General features: G+C 38.0%; 1 protein-coding gene across 1 annotated transcript in view; it reads left to right on the top strand.

The window, feature by feature from the left end:
• The first annotated feature begins 258 nt into the window (after positions 1-258).
• Positions 259-19,846, top strand: part of LIPK (lipase family member K) — a 40,910-nt gene continuing 21,322 nt past the window's right edge. The window contains exon 1 of the mRNA XM_027529022.1: positions 259-341. The gene's annotated coding sequence lies outside the window, so the exon portion shown is untranslated. The remainder of the gene's footprint in view (positions 342-19,846) is intronic.

Genomic DNA, 19,846 nt, shown 5'->3' with positions numbered 1-19,846 from the left:
TTTCTGAATGGACAGTCTATATTCTGCTGAGAAGCTCTCAATCCATTTATCCCTGGAAGCACACAACTCAGGCACTACTCGGCAGAAGCAGGAACTTTGGTCCATGACAACTCTTTTTTTCATCACAGGCTAAGAACTCACCTAACAAGGTTGTCTGGGAAGCATGTGTTGTGTTTCAAGGCATGATTAATCTGCCTCCAGTTGAGAAATTTCTGGTTGCAACATCTTCTGAGCTGTTTCAAACAGATCATGCTCCATTGACAGCTGTCTCTGAAAGAAGCTGAAATCTATCTGAAGCTCCCAGGATTTGAAGACAGATCCCCGGACATTTCAGAGATTGGGTAATGACTGTTTATTTATTTGCAGAGCCTGGATCATGGTATTTCAATGAGACATAGGAAATATTTGGAGGTACAGAACTTTAGTTGTTGGTAAGGAATATCGTATATTGATAGCAAAAGACAGCAAGAATAAAACATGGCCACTCCAAATGGAGAAGATAGATTGCCGTTTTCTAGATATGTTAGGGTGAGTTTTCACTTTCAGAAAGCTGTAGCACTTACAAAGCAGACATTGCTATTTTTGAAACTCAAAGAGAGGTGATATCACAAATCTGTACCTGGAAATGCTAGTGACTGATACTTTTTTAAGAATTTAAGAGATCTTTCCTCGGGGGTGTGTATCTAGAGGTTTGGGAAGTAATATTTAAGTAACATTTTAAAAACTGTTCAGCATTTAAAGCCCTTTATTGTCTCCTTCCAAAGGCCTGAAGCCTGAATACTCTTTCTTATGAGTAGGGTCATCTGCAGGGAAATGTGGGACCAAGTGATTGACAGAAGTCACTGTACTAAGTCATACACCTGCTTCTGGACATTATGAACACCCTTCAAAGAGTTTTTGAAGGTCCTGCCACTTTTTGCTGCTGCTTCATAATGAATAGCCTTGTTGAATGAGTGAAAAAGTGATTAATATTAATGTTGATGTTAAGAGTATATTCTCCTTCAGTCCTCATGATTACAGACCTGCATTCAAAGCTAGGGAGATGAAGATGAGCCAATTTGATGGACTAGTATCTCCATCCTCCCCCAGACATTGAGAGATTGAATGATTATCCTTTAATTCTATATATCAAAGTCAGCAGGTTGTTTTGTTTGTTTTTACAATATACTTATTCTTTATTTTCTGTTTCTAGAATTAAGAAAGAAGTTCTTACCAGGTTTTTCTCTTGTTTAAAAAATATATATAATCATTTATCTATCAAATAAATAATCATGACAATACATTTCATACTTCAAGCAGGAAATATGACAATATGGAAGGAGTCATTTTACTCTAATGCAGCTTGCTTTAATAGTTCTTCAGGAAAAAAATATTTCCTCCACACCTCCTCCTTGCTTGGTAGCTCAGCTGGTAAAGAACCCACCTGCAATGCAGGAGGCCCCAGTTCGATTCCTGGGTGAGGAAATTGCTGGAGAAGGGATAGGCTACCCACTCCAGTATTCTTGGGCTTCCCTGGTAGCTTAGCTGGTAAAGAATCTGCCTGAAATGTGGGAGACCTGGGTTCGATCCCTGGGTTAGGAAGATCCCCTGGAGAAGGGAACAGCTACCCACTTCAATATTCTGGCCTAGAGAATTCCATGGACATGGGATCACAAAGAGTCAGACATGACTGAGCAACTTTCACATTTTACTTAACATCTCCTCCTTGGTTATTTATCTTATTATTTTAGATTTTGAGGCATCAAACTTTCAGAGGCTACCTTGCCATGTAGAACAAGTGCTTCATTCTTCATATTGTAGAAGAGCCATGAAAATATATGCTATTTATTTTTCTTTTCTCTTTTGCGTTTGCTCTTCCCATTCACTCTAAAACTCCTTTCTCTCCTGTTGCCTTTGGCGTTGGAGCACAGAGCTATTAGCCTCTCCACCCTATTTAAAGATCTTGTCACAGTTGCCTAGTCCTTCTTCCTTTGACAGAAAGGTTCTTAATCCTCAAGTCTGAAATTTGCAGGCCTAGACATCTGATTGTGCAATGATTTCCTTTCTTTCACTTGTTAATAACCTCATTAGTCTTTCTGAGTCACTAAGTCTTTCCCTCTGTGGAAGGGGGAATTCAAAAATAGAGAACAAATTTAGATCTAGACTCTGTTTAACTTTGCTCCCGATGTTTGTGTGATCTTATGAGTCACTATACTTTGGTAAGAGATGAGAATATCAGACTTTTGTGAAGGTTGCTGAGATAAAGGCAAAACGGAATCTAACTTTTTGTAAACACAACGATAGCAAATCCACCTACAATAGCAGGAGACCCAGATTTTATCCCTGGGTGGGGAAGATCCCCTGGAAAAGAGAATGGCTACCCACTCCAGTATTCTTTCCTGAAGAATTCCATGGACAGAGGAGCCTGGTGGCCTACAGTCCACAGAGTTGTAAAGAGTCGAACATGACTGAGTGACTAACACTTTAATCAGTATCAGATTGAAAATGTCAAATAAAAAGGGAAATTGTGTCAGAGGCCAAAATATTTTAATTGACAGACAATGGGCTTCTGGCAAACCCAGCTGTTTATGTCATTGACAAAAATCTCATAATAAAGAAAAACTGGGGAACTGTGAAAAGGTTATTACAAGGTGGAAATACTAAAACTTGTGGACTTTGCCCCACACGAAGACTTCTAGAGCCTTTATTCAGAGCTCACTGCATTTAAATTTATAGCTAATTATTTCTAAATATCTTTATTCAGTATAAATACATTATTATTATATTTTATACCATAAATATTCATTATAATAAACTTTTTAGTACATTTTAATTGAAAGAATAACTCAAACTAATAAAGTCATTGAGGAAAATACATAACCAAGAAGCAAATTAGTAGAAGAGGGAATACTTTTAATCCTAGTACTTGAATATAACCATAACCATTTAGCAGTAATCCTTTCAGAATTTGCAAATATCATACTTTTTTGGTTTGTTTATTTGTTTGAGATATTAAAGAAATAAGATTGTAGTTGCTTAAAATTTGGTATTGTTTCTATAGGCACAAACAAATTTTGAAAAACTCTATAAATGTTAACATATTTTTAGGCTGATATATGAAAAATATTTATTATAATTTTAAATAGTTACAAAGAATGTATTTAAAGGTAGTTCATAAATATTGCCAGTTTAAATTGAAATTATTATAAAATTATTAAAATATATCCAATAGAATAGTTTTTTGATATCTAAAATTATCCATTAAAATATTTTATTTAATGGATTAAATTTTATCTGCCTTTTATTTTCTTATTGAATTCATGTTTCCATCCTAGTTTTTTTAACAGATGTTTTACATATTTCCATAAATATATATCCTAGTGGCATTTACTTATATGCTTAAAAATTATTTTATTGATCAATGATCCTTCTTCTCTAGGACTGAAAAGTGGATATACATTAAAATTTAAGCTGTTTTCACTAAAGTATAAGGCTGTATTTTTCTTTTAATTTTTAAGTGATTTATTATTATAACTTTAGTAGAATTCATTTGGTCAAAGGATCATAAATATATTAAAAGTTCAATGAATCATTATTAAGTCTTAAAATCAAATCTTAATAGCAACGACTCTCTTACTGATATGAATGGAACTTTTCCTCTTAATTCATACACCCAGTGAGAATTATTATTTATTCACAGGTGACAAAATTCTTTAATCAATTCTTTTCCATTTATTTGATAAATGTAAGTACTGGAAAACCATGTTTACCTAATACCATTCAACTCTTTTAACTTTTTGAAGCTCCACATCACAAGTCATACTGGTGCATCTACAAAAAATGATTTTTAATGATTTACCTCTTAACAAGTCAAGTAGATCCTTTTTCAATTTTTTGAAAGCAAAGAATTTGCAACTACATGATTTGTAGAGGTTACCTGCTTTTGAAAAAGGATTGATACTTTATTAAACTCTCCCTTTCCTAATACCAGTGTCAATGCTGTAAAGTTAGGGGCCCCACTATCCTTCGTTAGAGGCCCCATTTTTTTTTACAACCTCAGATAATTCATCATAGTTAAGAATTCAAGAGAGGAGAGTTATGCATTTCCTTTGTAACATTAAAAAATGAGAATCTCATTGAAGTTAGAAATCTCAGGCCATATCAATTTGAGGAGAGAATATATATGTGAGTGAAAGATCTAGAATTTGATTCTTTTTAAACTATTTAATTGTCTATGTATCTGCTGGAAAGTCCTTGCATACCTTAGCATAAAGACTATAATCTTTCCTCCCAACAGTAATTTTTTCCCATTTAACATAACATTCCATGTGTGTTTTCTCATTATTATGGAGTCCTTATACACACTTTATAGCAGTTTTCCTGGGGGCTCAGACAGTAAGCAATCCATCTGCAATGGGGGAGACCCAGTTTTGATCCCTGGGTGGAGAAGATGCCCTGGAGAAAGAAATGGCTACCCACTCCAGGTTTCTTGCCTGGAGAATTCCATGGACAGAGGAGCGAGGTGGGCTACAGTCCATGGGGTCGCAAAGAATAAGACACTGAGCGACTAACACTTTTACTTTCATATACATTTTAATGGCTAGATCTATAAAATTTCACTAGTATTAAAGTTTAAGCTTCGCTTTATAATTCAAATGTTTTTCATTTTTTAAGATAAATAACAAGCATAAAAGCAATTTTGTAAAAAGAAATCTCCCCTGCATTCAAATTTGAGAATTGTCTTCTTAGTATAAATTTATAGAGCAGAAGCTCTGGATATAAGATAAGAATTTTCTTTAAAATTCCATAAATATAACAATACAGATTTTAATTGTTTCTCCAAATTTTAATAATTTATTTCTCAAATATTAAATAGGATATTTACCAGTGTAATCATTGGGTCTGAAATATGTTTTTTCAAAACAGATTTAATTTCTTTAATAGATATAGGGCTAGTCAAATGTTCTATTTCTGCCTGAAACAGCTTTCCTTTGATTAGTCTTGCTATTGCTTATCAATTTTATTGATCTTGCCAAATTATTGATCCATCTCTTGTGGCCTAGGCCTACAGCCATTTGAATTTTGGTTCCTGGCCAGAGATTAAAGTCAGGTGGCAGCAGTGAGAGGCCTGAATAATAGCCACTAGACCATCAGGGACCAGTGACCAGTGACAAGGCCCTGGCCCGTATGGCTTTGCAGAAATGAATTCCCACAAAGATTGAAAGTAGTGAAACAAGTGGAGTGTTTATTAGGGGAAAAAGATTTCGTGTGGATAGGCACAGAGGCAGGCTCAGAGAGAGAATCACATCCTCATGGTGCTTAAATCACTTATATGGGCATTTCTTTCCAATGTCCTTTGGTCAATCATTTTGCTTTGCCTGGTTCTGAGTCTGTATTTGGTATATCTCAGGATCCTCCTGTGTGCTCGCACACCTTTCAGCCAGGACGGATCTAGCAAAGAGATTTATGAGTAGCTTGGCATCACTCCCCTTTTGACTTCCAAGGAGCAGACAGGTTGGGAAGGTCTCCTTGGCTTTGAGAATGACAAATATGTGGTCTCTTATCTTTTATCTGGGCAGGGTTTAGCCTCCTCTCTCTCTCCTGCTATCTTCATTTTGGAGTATCGGTCCACAGGGAAGGAACTCCAGCTGCTCATCCTGGAGGACTATCTGTCTCATGCTTTATGACCAGCTCTGACTTTGTTAATTTTCTCTAATACTCTCTTCTTTATTTTATTGATAATTGCTTTTTCCCTGTCTACTCACTTTTTGTGTGTCTGTGTGTGCCTGTGTGCTCAGTTGTGTTAGACTCCTTGCAACTTTCAACAACCAGCCTCCTCTGTCGATGGAATTTTCCAGGCAAGAATACTTGAGTGGGTTGCTATTTCCTACTCCAAGAGTTTTCCCTGACTCGGATGGAAACTGCACCTCCTAAGTTTCCTATATTGGCAGGCGGATTCTTTACCGATGCGTCACTTTGGGCTTAATATAACTTTCTTTTTCTACTTAATAAAGTAAAAGTTTGGATTACTGATTATAAACCTTTCTTTTTCCTAATAAAGTTAAATATCTATAAATAACTTTCTAAGTACCACTTTGGCAGCATCCCTGGTTTTGATTAGTAGTGTTTTAATTACCCATCAATTATACATTTTTCCTAATTTTCCTTTTTAATTTTTCAGCTGTGTGGTCTTTAGACCTGTTTTGCAAGTGTCAATTAGATCAATTTAGCTATAGTATCGTTCAGATTTTCTGTATCATTACTGATGTTCTGTCTACTTTTTCTATCAAATACTGAAAGACAAATGTTGAAATCTACAACTACAAAGCTGAATTCCCTTTGGTTCCATCAGGTTTTTTTCTTTTGCATTCCTAAGTTCTGTTATTAGGTTTTTGTTGTTTAGTCACACTTTGGTATCCAACTCTTGCAACCCCGTGAACTCTAGTCCATCAGACTCCTCTGTCCGTGGGATTTCCCAGGCAAGAATACCGCAGTGGGTTGCCATTTCCTTCTCCAGGGCATCTTCCGCACCCAGGGATTGAAACCACCTCTCCCCTCAATGCAAATCTCCTGCATTGCAGGCAGATTTTTTATGGCTGAGTCATCAAGGAAGATCTCTATTATTAAGTACCTCCACATCTAGGGTTGTTTTGTTGTTCTGATGAACTGGCTTTTGTCTTCCAGGTTAATAAACACTATAAGCATTCTTCTTTATCTCAAACAATACTCTTTGTTTGAGTATTGAAAGTCTGCTTTGTCTTATATCATTATACCCATGTACCCATGCCAGCTTTCATATGCTTACCCCTACATGGCATACTCCTTTATTTATTTTAATTTTAACCTATTTTTCTGTATATTTAAAGTGTGTCTCTTGTGCAAAGCTTGTAGCTGGGCTTTGCTTTTCTATCCAGCCTGACAAGTTCTGTCTTTTAATTAGAATATTCCGTGCATTAACATTTAATATAATTTTTGGTACATTTGGGTTTGTCTGCCATCTTTTCCATTTGTTTTCCATTATCATTTCTTTTTCTCTCTCTCTGTTTCTCTCTGTGTGTGTCTCTCTCTCTTTCCTCCTACTTTCTTTCAGTTCCTGTTTATCTATTTATCCCTTTTCTGCCTTCTTCTAAGATGATCAAAGATTTTTTAGCATTCTGTTTTGATTCTTCTATTGGCTTTGTAAAATATACCTGCTTCTGAGTAGTATTAATAATACTCTACTCTGCTGCCTCATATCTGAAAATAATTGACTTCTATCTATGTATGAGACAACTAGTCTTGTATGGGTTACTGCAGCATGATAGGATAAGTTCAAGTCTTTCATTATGATTTCTTGAATGGAAATTTGGTGTGAAAAAATGAATTTTATACAAATCAATCTGTCAGCAAAATACATAATGATTTGAGTCATAAAAAGTAATGAAAGCCCAACCAGGACCCCAGTAAAATGATACAGGTATTTGAAATGAAGCTGTGGGCTAGAGAGGTAGCAGAAGTAACTGAAAATAGTTTTGAGAGAATAATAGCAAAAATGAAAATCTGAGCAAAGTTTTGAAGGAGAGTTTTTAAAAGTTTGAAGGAAGAACATTATTATTTAGTTAAAGATTTGGAGATAGGGTTTGAAGAAGCCATAGAATATAAGAAAATGTCTAAGATCCCAGCTTTCAGGATGAAGGGGGAAAAGAGTCTAAAACTGAGGGGACAAAAGAGGAATTGAGAAAGAAAAAAAAGAGGGTGATTTTATTTGGAAACATGCTGGATTAAAGGTTTAAAAAAGAAAAAGTGGATACATCCTGAACACTCAAGGAAATATGGAATTAGAGCTCAGATGAGTGGTCAGGGTAGGTTGTATGGATTTGATTTCTTTCTCACTTAGAATACATGAAAGCACATGGTTAGGGAGAGAATGCGTATGGGACAAGGAAGAGTGAGCAGCGGACAGAATACATGATGCCATTGAATCAGGGGGAACAGGGACAAACAGTGGATGTGGCTAAAGAATGATGGAGCTGGAAATTAGGACACCAGTAGTGAAATTAAAAGACGCTTACTCCTTGGAAGGAAAGTTATGACCAACCTAGATAGCATATTCAAAAGCAGAGACATTACTTTGCCAAGAAAGGTCTGTCTAGTCAAGGCTATGGTTTTTCCAGTGGTCATGTATGGATGTGAGAGTTGGACTATGAAGAAGGCTGAGTGCTGAAGAATGGATGCTTTTGAGCTGTGGTGTTGGAGAAGACTCTTGAGAGTCCCTTGGACTGCAAGGAGATCCAACCAGTCCATCCTGAAGGAGATCAGCCCTGGGATTTCTTTGGAAGGAATGATGCTAAAGCTGAAACTCCAGTACTTTGGCCACCTCATGTGAAGAGTTGACTCATTGGAAAAGATTCTGATGCTGGGAGGGATTGGGGGCAGGAGGAGAAGGGGATGACAGAGGATGAGATGGCTGGATGGCATCACTGACTCGATGGACGTGAGTCTGAGTGAACTCCGGGAGTTGGTGATGGACAGGGAGGCCTGGTGTGCTGCAATTCATGGGGTCGTAAAGAGTCGGACACGACTGAGAGACTGAACTGAACTGAACTGAGTGAAGAAAAGGCTGGATTATGAGGAAGACAGCAGAAGAAATCTCACAGGTGGTTTTGATTGTGAGATTTGTCAGTTCATTTTAATAGTAAACACAGGGGAAAGCTCTCAAAGCTTCTGCTAAATTCACGGGGTCACAAAGAGTCAGACACGACTGAGCGACTGAACTGAACTGAACTGAAGTATATGGTTATCAACATTGGATTTCCTGGAAAGTCTCTCTATCACATTCCAGGAAAACCTTCTGCCCTTGGATCTTTCTAAAGAGAAGGTGCACGCTGCCTTATATTCTTGCATTTTGTAATTCTTCATAATTTAAACATGATGTATTTAACATTAGCACCTTGGACCCTCACAATAGCCTGCAGATACAGGCTGCACAGAGCATATATTTTCAGCCTTGAGTGTTGTTCCAGATAGGAAAAGAAAAGCCCAAGAGGTTTTTTGTCTTCCCACTCTTCCAACGTTCTTTCACTAACCCCTAATACATCTTATAATTCTACATTATGATAGAGAAAAGTATTATAAACTTTCCCCACACTCTGCATAGCTGGTGAAATAAGGATGTATTATCTGATGACAGAATAAATATAAACAAATGTTTCATTGCCATATACTAATATTTCACTGGAACATACATAGAGAACATAGATTAAGGGTCATTTGAATTTACTGGGAGTTTTGTATCAGTTCAGTTCGATGCAGTTTAGTCACTCAGTCGTGTCCGACTCTTTGCGATCCCATGAATCGCAGCACGGCAGGCCTCCCTGTCCATCACCAACTCCCAGAGTTCACCCAAACTCATGTGCATCCAGTCGGTGATGCCATCCAGCCATCTCATCCTCTGTCGTCCTCTTCTCCTCTTGCCCCCAATCCCTCCCAGCATCAGGGTCTTTTCCAATGAGTCAACTCTTCGCATGAAGTGGCCAAAGTATTGGAGTTTCAGCTTCAGCATCAGTCCTTCCAATGAACACCCAGGACTGATCTCCTTTGGAATGGACTGGTTGCATCTCCTTGCACTCCAAGGGACTCTCAAGAGTCTTCTCCAACACCACAGCTCAAAAGCATCAATTCTTCCGTGCTCAGCTTTCTTCACAGTCCAACTCTCACATCCATACATGACCACTGGAAAAACCATAGCCTTGACTAGACTGACCTTTGTTGGCAAAGTAATGTCTCTGCTTTTGAATATGCTATCTAGGTCGGTCATAACTGTCCTTCCAAGGAGTAAGCGTCTTTTAATTTCATGGCTGCAATCACCATCTGCAGTGATTTTGGAGTTTTGTATACTAACCACTAAACATTGGAAAATTACTTAAACATAGACAATTTTAAGATAGGAACTTAAAAAAAAAAAACAAAACAAACCAGCACCCAGATTGCTTAGAAGCGTTAATATATAATTCTTTCTTTCTTGAACTTTTCTCCTATTGTCTCTCTTTTGGGACAGGAAGAATGATATTTCTGTGTATTGTTTATCTGGGTTACAATTATATGTAACACTGATTCATTATAAATTTGCATCTTTTACCATTTAGTCCAAATAATTATCCGTGATATGATTACTTTCTTTCTCCCACTCTCTCTTCCTACACCTCTTTTCTCATCCTTCTCAGTTCATTAATTAATAAAAGATGAAAGGGAAAAGTATGCTGTCATTGACAATAGGAATGATATGCCATCACTTATGACAGAATTTTCTTACTAATATTATACTTGGTATATATATATACATGCATGCTAAGTTGCTTTAATCATGTCTGACCCTTCGTGACTCTATGGACTGTAGCCTGCCAGGCTCCTCCATCCATGGGATTCTCCAGGCAACAATACTGGAGTGGGTTGCCATGCCCTCCTCCAGGGGATCTTTAAAACCCAGGGATCGAGCCTGCATCTCTTACATTTCCTGCACTGGCAGGTGGGTCCTTTACTAGTGCCACCTGATATATACTTATAAACGTACATATACATATTCAGTTCAGTTCAGTTCAGTCGCTCAGTCGTGTCCGCCAGGCCTCCCTGTCCATCACCAACTCCCGGAGTTCACCCATACTCATGCACATCCAGTCGGTGATGCCATCCAGCCATCTCATCCTCTGTCGTTCCTTTCTCCTCCTGCCCCCAATCCCTCCCAGGATCAGGGTCTTTTCTATATACATATACATAATTTTCATCACAGTTGTCACCTCTCCCTTGGGCTGTGAGAATACCACACATTTAAGTTACATTTTATTGTGCTTGCGAACACAGGCTTTCTCTTGTTATTTTTTATTTGGTTGCCAAGCAACATGCATACACAGAGTTTCATATTTCTTGTCCCTATCTCATTTTCAATTCTGTTGATGATAAGAATTTTACACTCAAATCTGTTATCAGAATTATTCCTCTCTTCAAATCTTCTACTAAGTTACACTGTGCCCAGATTTTCCATTGTTATTCAGTTGCTAAGTCATGTCTGACTCCTTGAGACCCCATGGAGTACAGCATGCCAGGCTTCCCTGTCCTTCACTGTCTCCTGGATTTTGCTCAAATTCATATCCATTGAGTCAGTGATGCCAACCAATTATCTCATCCTCTGCTGCCCCCTTTTCCTCCTGCCCTCAATCTTTCCCAGCATCAAGGTCTTGTCCAATGAGTTGGCTCATTGCATCAAGTAGCCAAAGGATTGGAGCGTCAACATCAGCATCAGTCCTTCCAATGAATATTCAGAGTTGATTTCCTTTAGGCTTGACTGGTTTGATCTCTGTGTTGTCCAAGAGACTCTTGAGAGTCTTCTCCAGCATCACAACTTGAAATCACCGATTCTTTAGTGCTCAGCCTTCTTTGGTAGCTCAGATGGTAAAGAATCTGCCTACAATGTGGGAGACCCGGATTTGATCCCTGGGTCAGGAATATCCCCTGAAGAAGAGAGTGGCAACCCACTCCAGTATTCTTGCCTGGAGAATTCCATAGACAGAGGAGCATGGGTGAGATACAGTCCATGGGATTGCAAAGAGTTGGACACGACTGAGCCACTAACACTTTCACTTTCAGCCTTCTTTATGGTCCAACTCTCACATCCATACATGGCTACTGGAAAACTATAGTTTTGACATGCAGATCTTTGTTGGCAAAGTGATGTCTCCACTTTTTGCTTCGTTGTCTAGCTTTGCCATGGCTTTTCTTCCAAGGAGCAAGCATCTTTTAATTTTGTGGCAGCAGTCACTATCTGCAGTGATTTTGGAGCCCAAGTAAATAAAGTCGGTCACGGTTTCCATTGTTTCCCCTTCTATTTGCCATGAAGTGACGGGACTGGATGCCATGATCTTCATTTTGGGAATGTTGAGTTTTAAGCCAGCATTTTCTACTCTCCTTTTTCACCCTCATCAAGAGGTTCTGTAGTTCCTCTTTATTTTCTTCCATTAAAGTGTTATCATCTGCACATATGAGGTTGTTGATATTTCTCCCAGAAATCTTGATTCCAGCTTGTACTTCATCCAGCCCAGCATTTCACATGATGCACTCAGCATATGTTAAGACACCTCTTAATACTTTGAGATATTTTCACTATAGAATATTTTATAAGAAAAGGCAAAATTCAGTGAAAAGAACATGGAGTAAATAAACCTTGTTCAAATCCTAAATTGGCATTTTCTACTTGTGGAAAAATAATAATTTATGATGATTAAGCATATACATGCTCAATCAATGGCTTAAGAAATATATATTAAACATTTAATAACTAAGGTATTTCATATGATAAAAAATAAGAATTCTTGGTGAAAGTTATAAACAAACAGAAATTTTAAAAATTAATTTATTTATTTTAATTGGAGGCTAATTACTTTACAATATTGTGGTGGTTTTTACCATACACTGACATGAATCAGCCATGGGTGTACTGCCAGGGTCCAGCCCCGGCTGATCCAGGGTATTCGAAGGAGAGACGGCGTAGGCGACCTATTTATTTAAATATTTATCAAAGATAGAAAGAGTAATAGAATGAGGATAGCTCAGTAAGAAAATTCAGTGGAGAAAAGAGGCTGAGTAGCTTGGTTTACGCGGGAGACCAATAAAACTTCAAGACAAGAAGTTTGCACCACTTACATAGGCCGCAGGCGTCCTTCCATTCTCCCGAAGGAGAGGAGACACTGAGGCCTCCCCCGTCGGATCTTAGAAGCCCAGGCATAATTAGCAAGCATGACGGGTTCCGTGCTCCAGATGGAGACTCAGCCAGAGTGAGAGAGAGAGAGCGACATGGGGAGACCAGTATTTCGAGAAACTGATCCCAATTCTTTATTTTCCATGGTCTACTTTTATACACTGAGATGTCATGCAAAAGTCACGTGGGGTCAGCAGTCCTGACTTTTATCGAAGTCAGGTGCTTCATACAAATGTATACAGAGGTCTTAGGGGTGTTACATCATCTTCTGGCCAGGGGACCTGCTGACAATTTATGACCCTCTCCTTGTGACAGCAGTCAGTCAACCAGGACACTTATTTCTCCAGGGGTGATTATTCTTAAAACAGACGCCACCCAAATAAAGTTACATTCCTATAGGGTGAGGGTGTAGTAGGTTTTAGTTAAGGAAAGAATTTACTTAGCCTAAGGTCTAACGTGATTAATATCAAAGGTTAATACTTATTTCTTCTATATATTCATTAATGTGTGTAAGGGCAGGGGATATGGAGACTTAGCAACAAACATTGGCTCAACAAATGAAAAACCCTTCACCAATACAATTTCTAATCAGTCCATTATACTTATACTAATAGTTTTCTAACTTTTCTAAGGAGCCTATTTTTAGAAGGTTTAAAGCATCTCGTGCCTCTCACGGTTGGGAGGCTGTGAGCAATCACATGTGGCTGGACAAGCCTGTCAGGCAGGCTAGAGAACCTTCAGAGGAGTTTGTAGGTTAAAACAGTCTTGTCACGCCCAGAAGTTTTTATTAACTGGAGCTCTAAGTTAACTCCTTCTCCGAAAGAGGTGGTGAGGGACAGCCCCCCATAAAGTCAGAGGTGTAGGTGGGAGCACAAAGTAGTAAAGCAGGCAGGCTCTGGTTATGGGGGTAGATGCTCGAGGATTTCCAGGGGGACTCCTGAGGCTCGATCCCACCTTTGCATATGTCGAGCCTCCTTCCTCATGACCTTTGCCACGGGCGGAGTGCCTCACTCTCGCCCCCAACAGTGTACATGTGTCCCCCATCCTGAAACCCCTCCCACCTCCCTCCCTATTTCATCTCTCAGTGTTATCCCAGTGCACCAGCTTTGAGTGCCCAGTGTCATGCATCAAACTTGGACTGGTGATCTATTTCATATATGGTAATATATACGTTTCAATACTATTCTCCCAAATCATCCCATCCTCATCTTCTCCCACATAGTCCAAAAGTCTGTAATTTACATCTGTGTCTCTTTTGCTGTCTTGCATATATGATCATCATTACCATCTTTCTAAATTCCATATATATGCATTAATATGCCATATTGGTGTTCTTTTTTCTGACTTACTTCACTCTGTATATAGGCTCCAGTTTTATCCACCTCATTAGAACTGATTCAAATGCATTCTTTTTTTAATAACTAATTAATAGTCCATCGTGTGTATGTACCACAGCTTTCTTACCCATTCGATGGATATCTAGGTTGCTTCCATGTCCTAGCTATTGTAAGCAATGCTGCAATGAACACTGGGGTACACATGTCTCTTTCTATCGGTGTGGATGCGCAGCAGTGGGATTGCTGGGTCATATGGCAATTCTCTTTCCAGCTTTTAAAGGAATCTCCACATGGTTCTCCATAGTGGCTGTACTACTTTTCATTCCCACCAACAGTGTAAGAGATTTCCCTTTCTCCACACCCTCTCCAGCACTTACTGTTTGTAGACTTTTTGATAGCAGCCATTCTGACCACCATGAGATGGTACTTCATTGTGGTTTTGTTTTGTATTTCTCTGATAATGAGTGATGTTGAGCATCTTTTCATGTGTTTGTTAGCCATCTGTATGTCTTCTTTGGAGAAATGTCTGTTTAGTTCTTTGGCCCATTTTTTGATTGGGTTGTTTATTTTTCTGGTATTGAGCTGGGAGCTGCTTTTATATTTTTGAAATTATGTCAGTTGCTTCATTTGCTATTATTTTCTCCCATTCTGAGGGCTGTCTTTTCACCTTGCTTATAGTTTCCTTTGTTGTGCAAAAGCTTTTAAGTTTAATTAGGTCCCATTTATTTATTTTAGCTTTTATTTCCATTACTCTGGGAAGTGGGTCATAGAGAATCCTGCTGTGATTTATGTCAGAGAGTGTTTTTCCTATGTTTTCCTCTAGGAGTTTTATAGTTTCTGGTCTTATGTTCAGATCTTTAATCCATTTTGAATTTATTTTTGTGTATGGTGTTAGAAAGTGTTCTAGTTTCATAATTTCACAGGTGGTTGACCAGTTTTCCCAGCATCACTTGTTAAAGAGATTGTCTTTTCTCCATTGTATATTCTTGCCTCCTTTGTCAAAGATAAGGTGTCCATAGGTGCATGGACTTATTCTGGGCTTTCTATTTTGTTCCACTGATCTATATTTCTGTCTTTGTGCTAATACCATACTGTCTTGATGACTGTAGCTTTGTAGTATAGTCTGAAGTCAGGCAGGTTGATCCCTCCACTTCCATTCTTCCTTCTCAAGATTGCTCTGGCTATTCGAGGTTCTTTGTATTTCCATACAAATTGTGAAACTATTTGTTCTAGTTCTGTTAAAAATACCATTGGTAGCTTGAAAGGGATTGCATTGAATCTATAGATTGCTTTGGGTAGTATACTCATGTTCACTATATTGATTCTTCTGATCCACAAACATGGTATATTTCTCAATCTATTTGTGTCATCTTTGATTTCTTTCATCAGTGTTTTATAGTTTTCTATATATAGGTCTTTTCTTTCTTTAGGTAGATTTATTCCTAAGTATTTTATTCTTTTTGTCACAATGATGAATGGAATTGTTTCCTTAATTTCTCTTTCTGTTTTCTCATTGTTAGTGTATAGGAATACAAGGGATTTCTGTGTGTTGATTTTATATCCTGCAATTTTGCTATATTTATTGATTAGATCTAGTAATTTTCTGGTGATGTCTTTAGGGTTTTCTATGTAGAGGATCATGTCATCTGCAAACAGTGAGAGTTTTACTTCTTTTTTTCCAATCTGGATTTCTTTTATTTCTTTTTTTTCTCTGATTGCTGTGGCTAAAACTTCCAAAACTATGTTTAACAAAACCCTTGTCTCATTTCTGACTTTAGAGGAAATGCTTTCAATTTTTCACCATTGAGGATAATGTTTGCTGTGGGTTTATCATATATGGCTTTTATTATGTTGAGATATGTTCCTTCTATGCCTGCTTTCCGGAGGGTTTTTATCATAAATGGATGCTGAATTTTGTCAAAGGCTTTCTCTGCACCTATTGAGATAATCATATGATTTTTATCTTTTGGTTTTTTAATGTGGTATATCACATTGATTGATTTGCAAATATTGAAGAATCCTTGCATCTCTGGGATAAAGCCCACTTGGTCATGATGTAAGATCTGTTGGATTCTGTTTGCTAGAATTTTGTTGAGGATTTTTGCATCTATGTTCATCAGTGATATTGACCTGTAGTTTTCTTTTTTTGTGGCATCTTTGTCTGGTTTTGGTATTCGGGTAATGGTGGCCTCATAGAATGAGTTTAGCAGTTTATCTTCCTCTACAATTTTCTGGAAAAGTTTGAGTAGGATAGGTGTTAGCTCTTCTCTATATTTTTGGTAGAATTCACCTGTGAAGCTGTCTGGTCCTGGGCTTTTGTTTGTTGGAAGATTTTTGATTACAGTTTTGATTTTCATTCTTGTGATGAGTCTGAAAACAGAAAATTTTTAACAGCTTTGCTGTGTTCTTATTTGAAAAGAGATGTTAGTACATTATAACCTGTCATTTACTCACAACTCAATTCAAAGAGTTATATCATATGTAGCATGAGCAAGGGTAGAGAAATGAAAGATATAAAAGCTTAAATACAGGCACAGTATAAAATGTGGTTTTTACCTTTAAGAACTTATGGACTAGTTTCACAGCCAAGACTTACCCATCTGAAGCAATCACTGAATAGTAGAAGACATGTTGTAATAATAGCTGCTGCTGCTAAGTCGCTTCAGTCGTGTCCAACTCTGTGCGACCCCAAAGACGGCCTCCCACCAGGCTCCCCCATCCCTGGGGCTCTCCAGGCAAGAACACTGGAGTGGGTTGACATTTCCTTCTCCAATGCATGAAAGTGAAAGTGAAGTCTCTCAGTCGTGTCCAACTCTTAGCAACCCCATGGACTGCAGCCTACCAGGCTCCTCCATCCATGGGATTTTCCAGGCAAGAGTACTAGAGTGGGATGCCATTGCCTTCTCCAGTAATAATGGCTACTGTTTATTAAATGCCAAACTCTATTAGATATTTTATAGACATGATTTATCATCTTAGTTATCATTTATCATCTTAAACTAATCTTCCCAGGAAACTAAGTTTCAGGGAGGTTACATTAACTAGCACAGCTAATAGTGATAGCCAATACTTAGAGAGTGCCTAAAATGTTTGGCTTCAGTGGGGACACAATGATGGATGCTAGAGCACAGGAGCTGTGGCTCATAACTAGTTCTACTCCCTGTAGTCATAGATCTGAGATCAAGTTCTCATGGCCTCCACACCCTCCAAAGCACAGATCTAGAATTTTAACTTAAAAATTTTCACAAAGCACTCAGGACTCATTATTGGCTTTATTTTACCATTGAGCTGACTGAGATTCATCAAAGAACCATCCAGAGAAACTGACCTTTGTGTGCTTTCAGAACCAAAGCTTGCTTAGAGCTACCTGTGGAGTCTTTATACCTGTATAATCTGGCTAACTTTCACTTCCATTTCTGCAACATCATTAAGGGTTCGAGTGGGGATTCATTGAAAATGCTGTCCAAGCATCAGCATAATCCCTGGTTACTTGTTTGCTTGATAAGCTGACATGACTATAACTGAACAATGAGAAAAACAGAATAAAATTCTTCACTATTTCCTTTGTTGAGTAATTGTTATTCTTGGTTTCATCATCAATGTATCTGTCAGTGCAAAATGCATGGCTTATGAGAACTACCTGTATAACCCACATGCATTTGACTTAAAATAGTTAAGGCCAATATGAAGCGAAAAATACACCAACAATTTTTTGGAAGTCTCATAGTACTTCCTGGGGCTATAACAAGAAAGAGAGAAAGAAAGTGATCATTAGAGAAAGGAGATTTTGAACATTAGAGGAAAGTCTTACCATTCTTGGTGTTATCATTTTTAAAACCACTTTCATTAAGTCTCTCATCACAGTCATGGGGGGCATCTGCCTACAGGAAAGTTTTCAAAGATGAGGTTCCAGTTTTTGGTTACTTGCATTGTTTTAGCCTCCCCTTCATCACAGTGTATGTGTTAGTGCTAATTGCTCAGTCATGTCCAACTCTTTGTGACCCCATGGACCCTGCCAGGCTCCTCTGTCGATGGAATTCTCCAGGCAAGAATACTGGAGAGGGTAGCCATTCCCTTGTCATCAGAGTGTACAATGAAGAGAAAGAGAAAAAATATCAAACAAGCATTTCCTAAGGTTTTCCCTGGAAAATTTGGGTCAAGTTATGTTTAACTGATGTCATTCAAATGATAAAATTCTAAGAGCAAATAAGACTATGGAAAAATAAAAAGTTAAACAGAATCTTGGTTGTAGAACCATACTGAGTCTTAATTATGATATTTTAAGTTAAGACTCTCCAACAATCATGTACATAGCTTATATATATGTATATACAAATATAGAGAGTCTAAAAACATACATTTATGTCTATATATTATAACATTTTCCATGAGTTGATTTTAAAAATACCATTTTGCTATTAAAATGGAAGTCACTTTTACAGCAAAGCAACATAAATGCTTTAGAGTAATAAATCAATATAATCTATACAGATTCTATTATCTACATATAAAATATAAATTGTATTCATATAATATGAAAATAATAAATATAATCTATATTGATTTAGTCTGGGTTCTTGAGGCTAAAGGTTTTATGTTTAAAGATTAAAAGTTCCCTGGAATTTACAATGTCTTCTGTCTTCTTAGTTAAACATTATGTCTTCTCTCTTCTTAGTTCTACATGGAATCAGCAGGATGTCAATGTACAACACATTCATGAGGAAGCTATCCTAGAAACGGGTCAAAGAAATTAGAGGATTGTTGCAGTATCACTAAGGAGGAGTAAATAAGGTAGATTTACCCAACAATTACACTAAATATTGTGAGACTCAGATTACACAGAGCAGGTAAACACATGCCCAGAAAGCACATGTAAGCACAGCCCTGGTGAGAATTACCTGCAGAAAGGTTGTTTGGTTAGGACCTGCTACTTCTTATAAACATATAACACAAAGACACCTGTTGCCAGGGTGTATCACCCTCCCATACCCAGATCCAACACAGAGGAGAACAAAACAAAGGCAGCCAAATGGGCCTTCCTCCAGTCATGGCTGCAAAATACAGTCTGTCATGACTAATTCATTCTTGTACACAGCTGGGGCTCTTCTAAGCAGCACACAGCCCTCTTCCTGCATCACTACAAGCCCCACAAAGTCTCCAGTCTGCCCATTTCAGAAGAGTGTCCAATCTCCTCTAATTCAGGAACCCCAGTCACTTGCCAGTGATCGCAACTCAGAGGCCTCAAGTATCAACCACTCAGCAGAGACTGGAGCATCTAAATTGTCAATGTCTTGAGAGAAAAGACTAATTTTTAAAATTGCCCTACTACCTTCCTGTAGGGGCTTTGCTGATCACTTGGTGGTAAAGAATCTACCTGCAAGGCAGGAGACATGAGAGACAGGAGTTTGATTCCTGGGTCTGGAATATCCCCTGGAGGAGCAAATGGAAACCCATTCTAGTATTTCTGCCTGGAAAAAATCCTGTGGACAAGGGAGATTGGCAGGCTACAATCCATGGGGTCACAAAGAGTCAGACAAAACTGAGTGACTAAGCACACAAATTCCCATAAGATACAGTCATGAATTAAGGACACAATGAACTCTCAAAACTTAGTGTCAGAAAGAGAGGACCAATTCAGTGGGGTAAGATGAAAGCAGACAAGTGATACAAAATAGTGAGTCAATTTGGGATAGTCTTTAAGATTAAATGACAAGTACTCATTCTTTCTTTCACCCATCTATATATTTGGCAAACATTTATAGGCACTGTTGACTAAAAGATATATTCACACACTAAAAGTTGA

Source organism: Bos indicus x Bos taurus, chromosome 26 (genome assembly GCF_003369695.1).
Source record: "Bos indicus x Bos taurus breed Angus x Brahman F1 hybrid chromosome 26, Bos_hybrid_MaternalHap_v2.0, whole genome shotgun sequence".
In the NCBI taxonomy this organism is placed as follows: Eukaryota; Metazoa; Chordata; class Mammalia; order Artiodactyla; family Bovidae; genus Bos; species Bos indicus x Bos taurus.
Note: the sequence above shows the minus strand (reverse complement) of the source record. Positions and strands in the feature narration are given on the sequence as shown.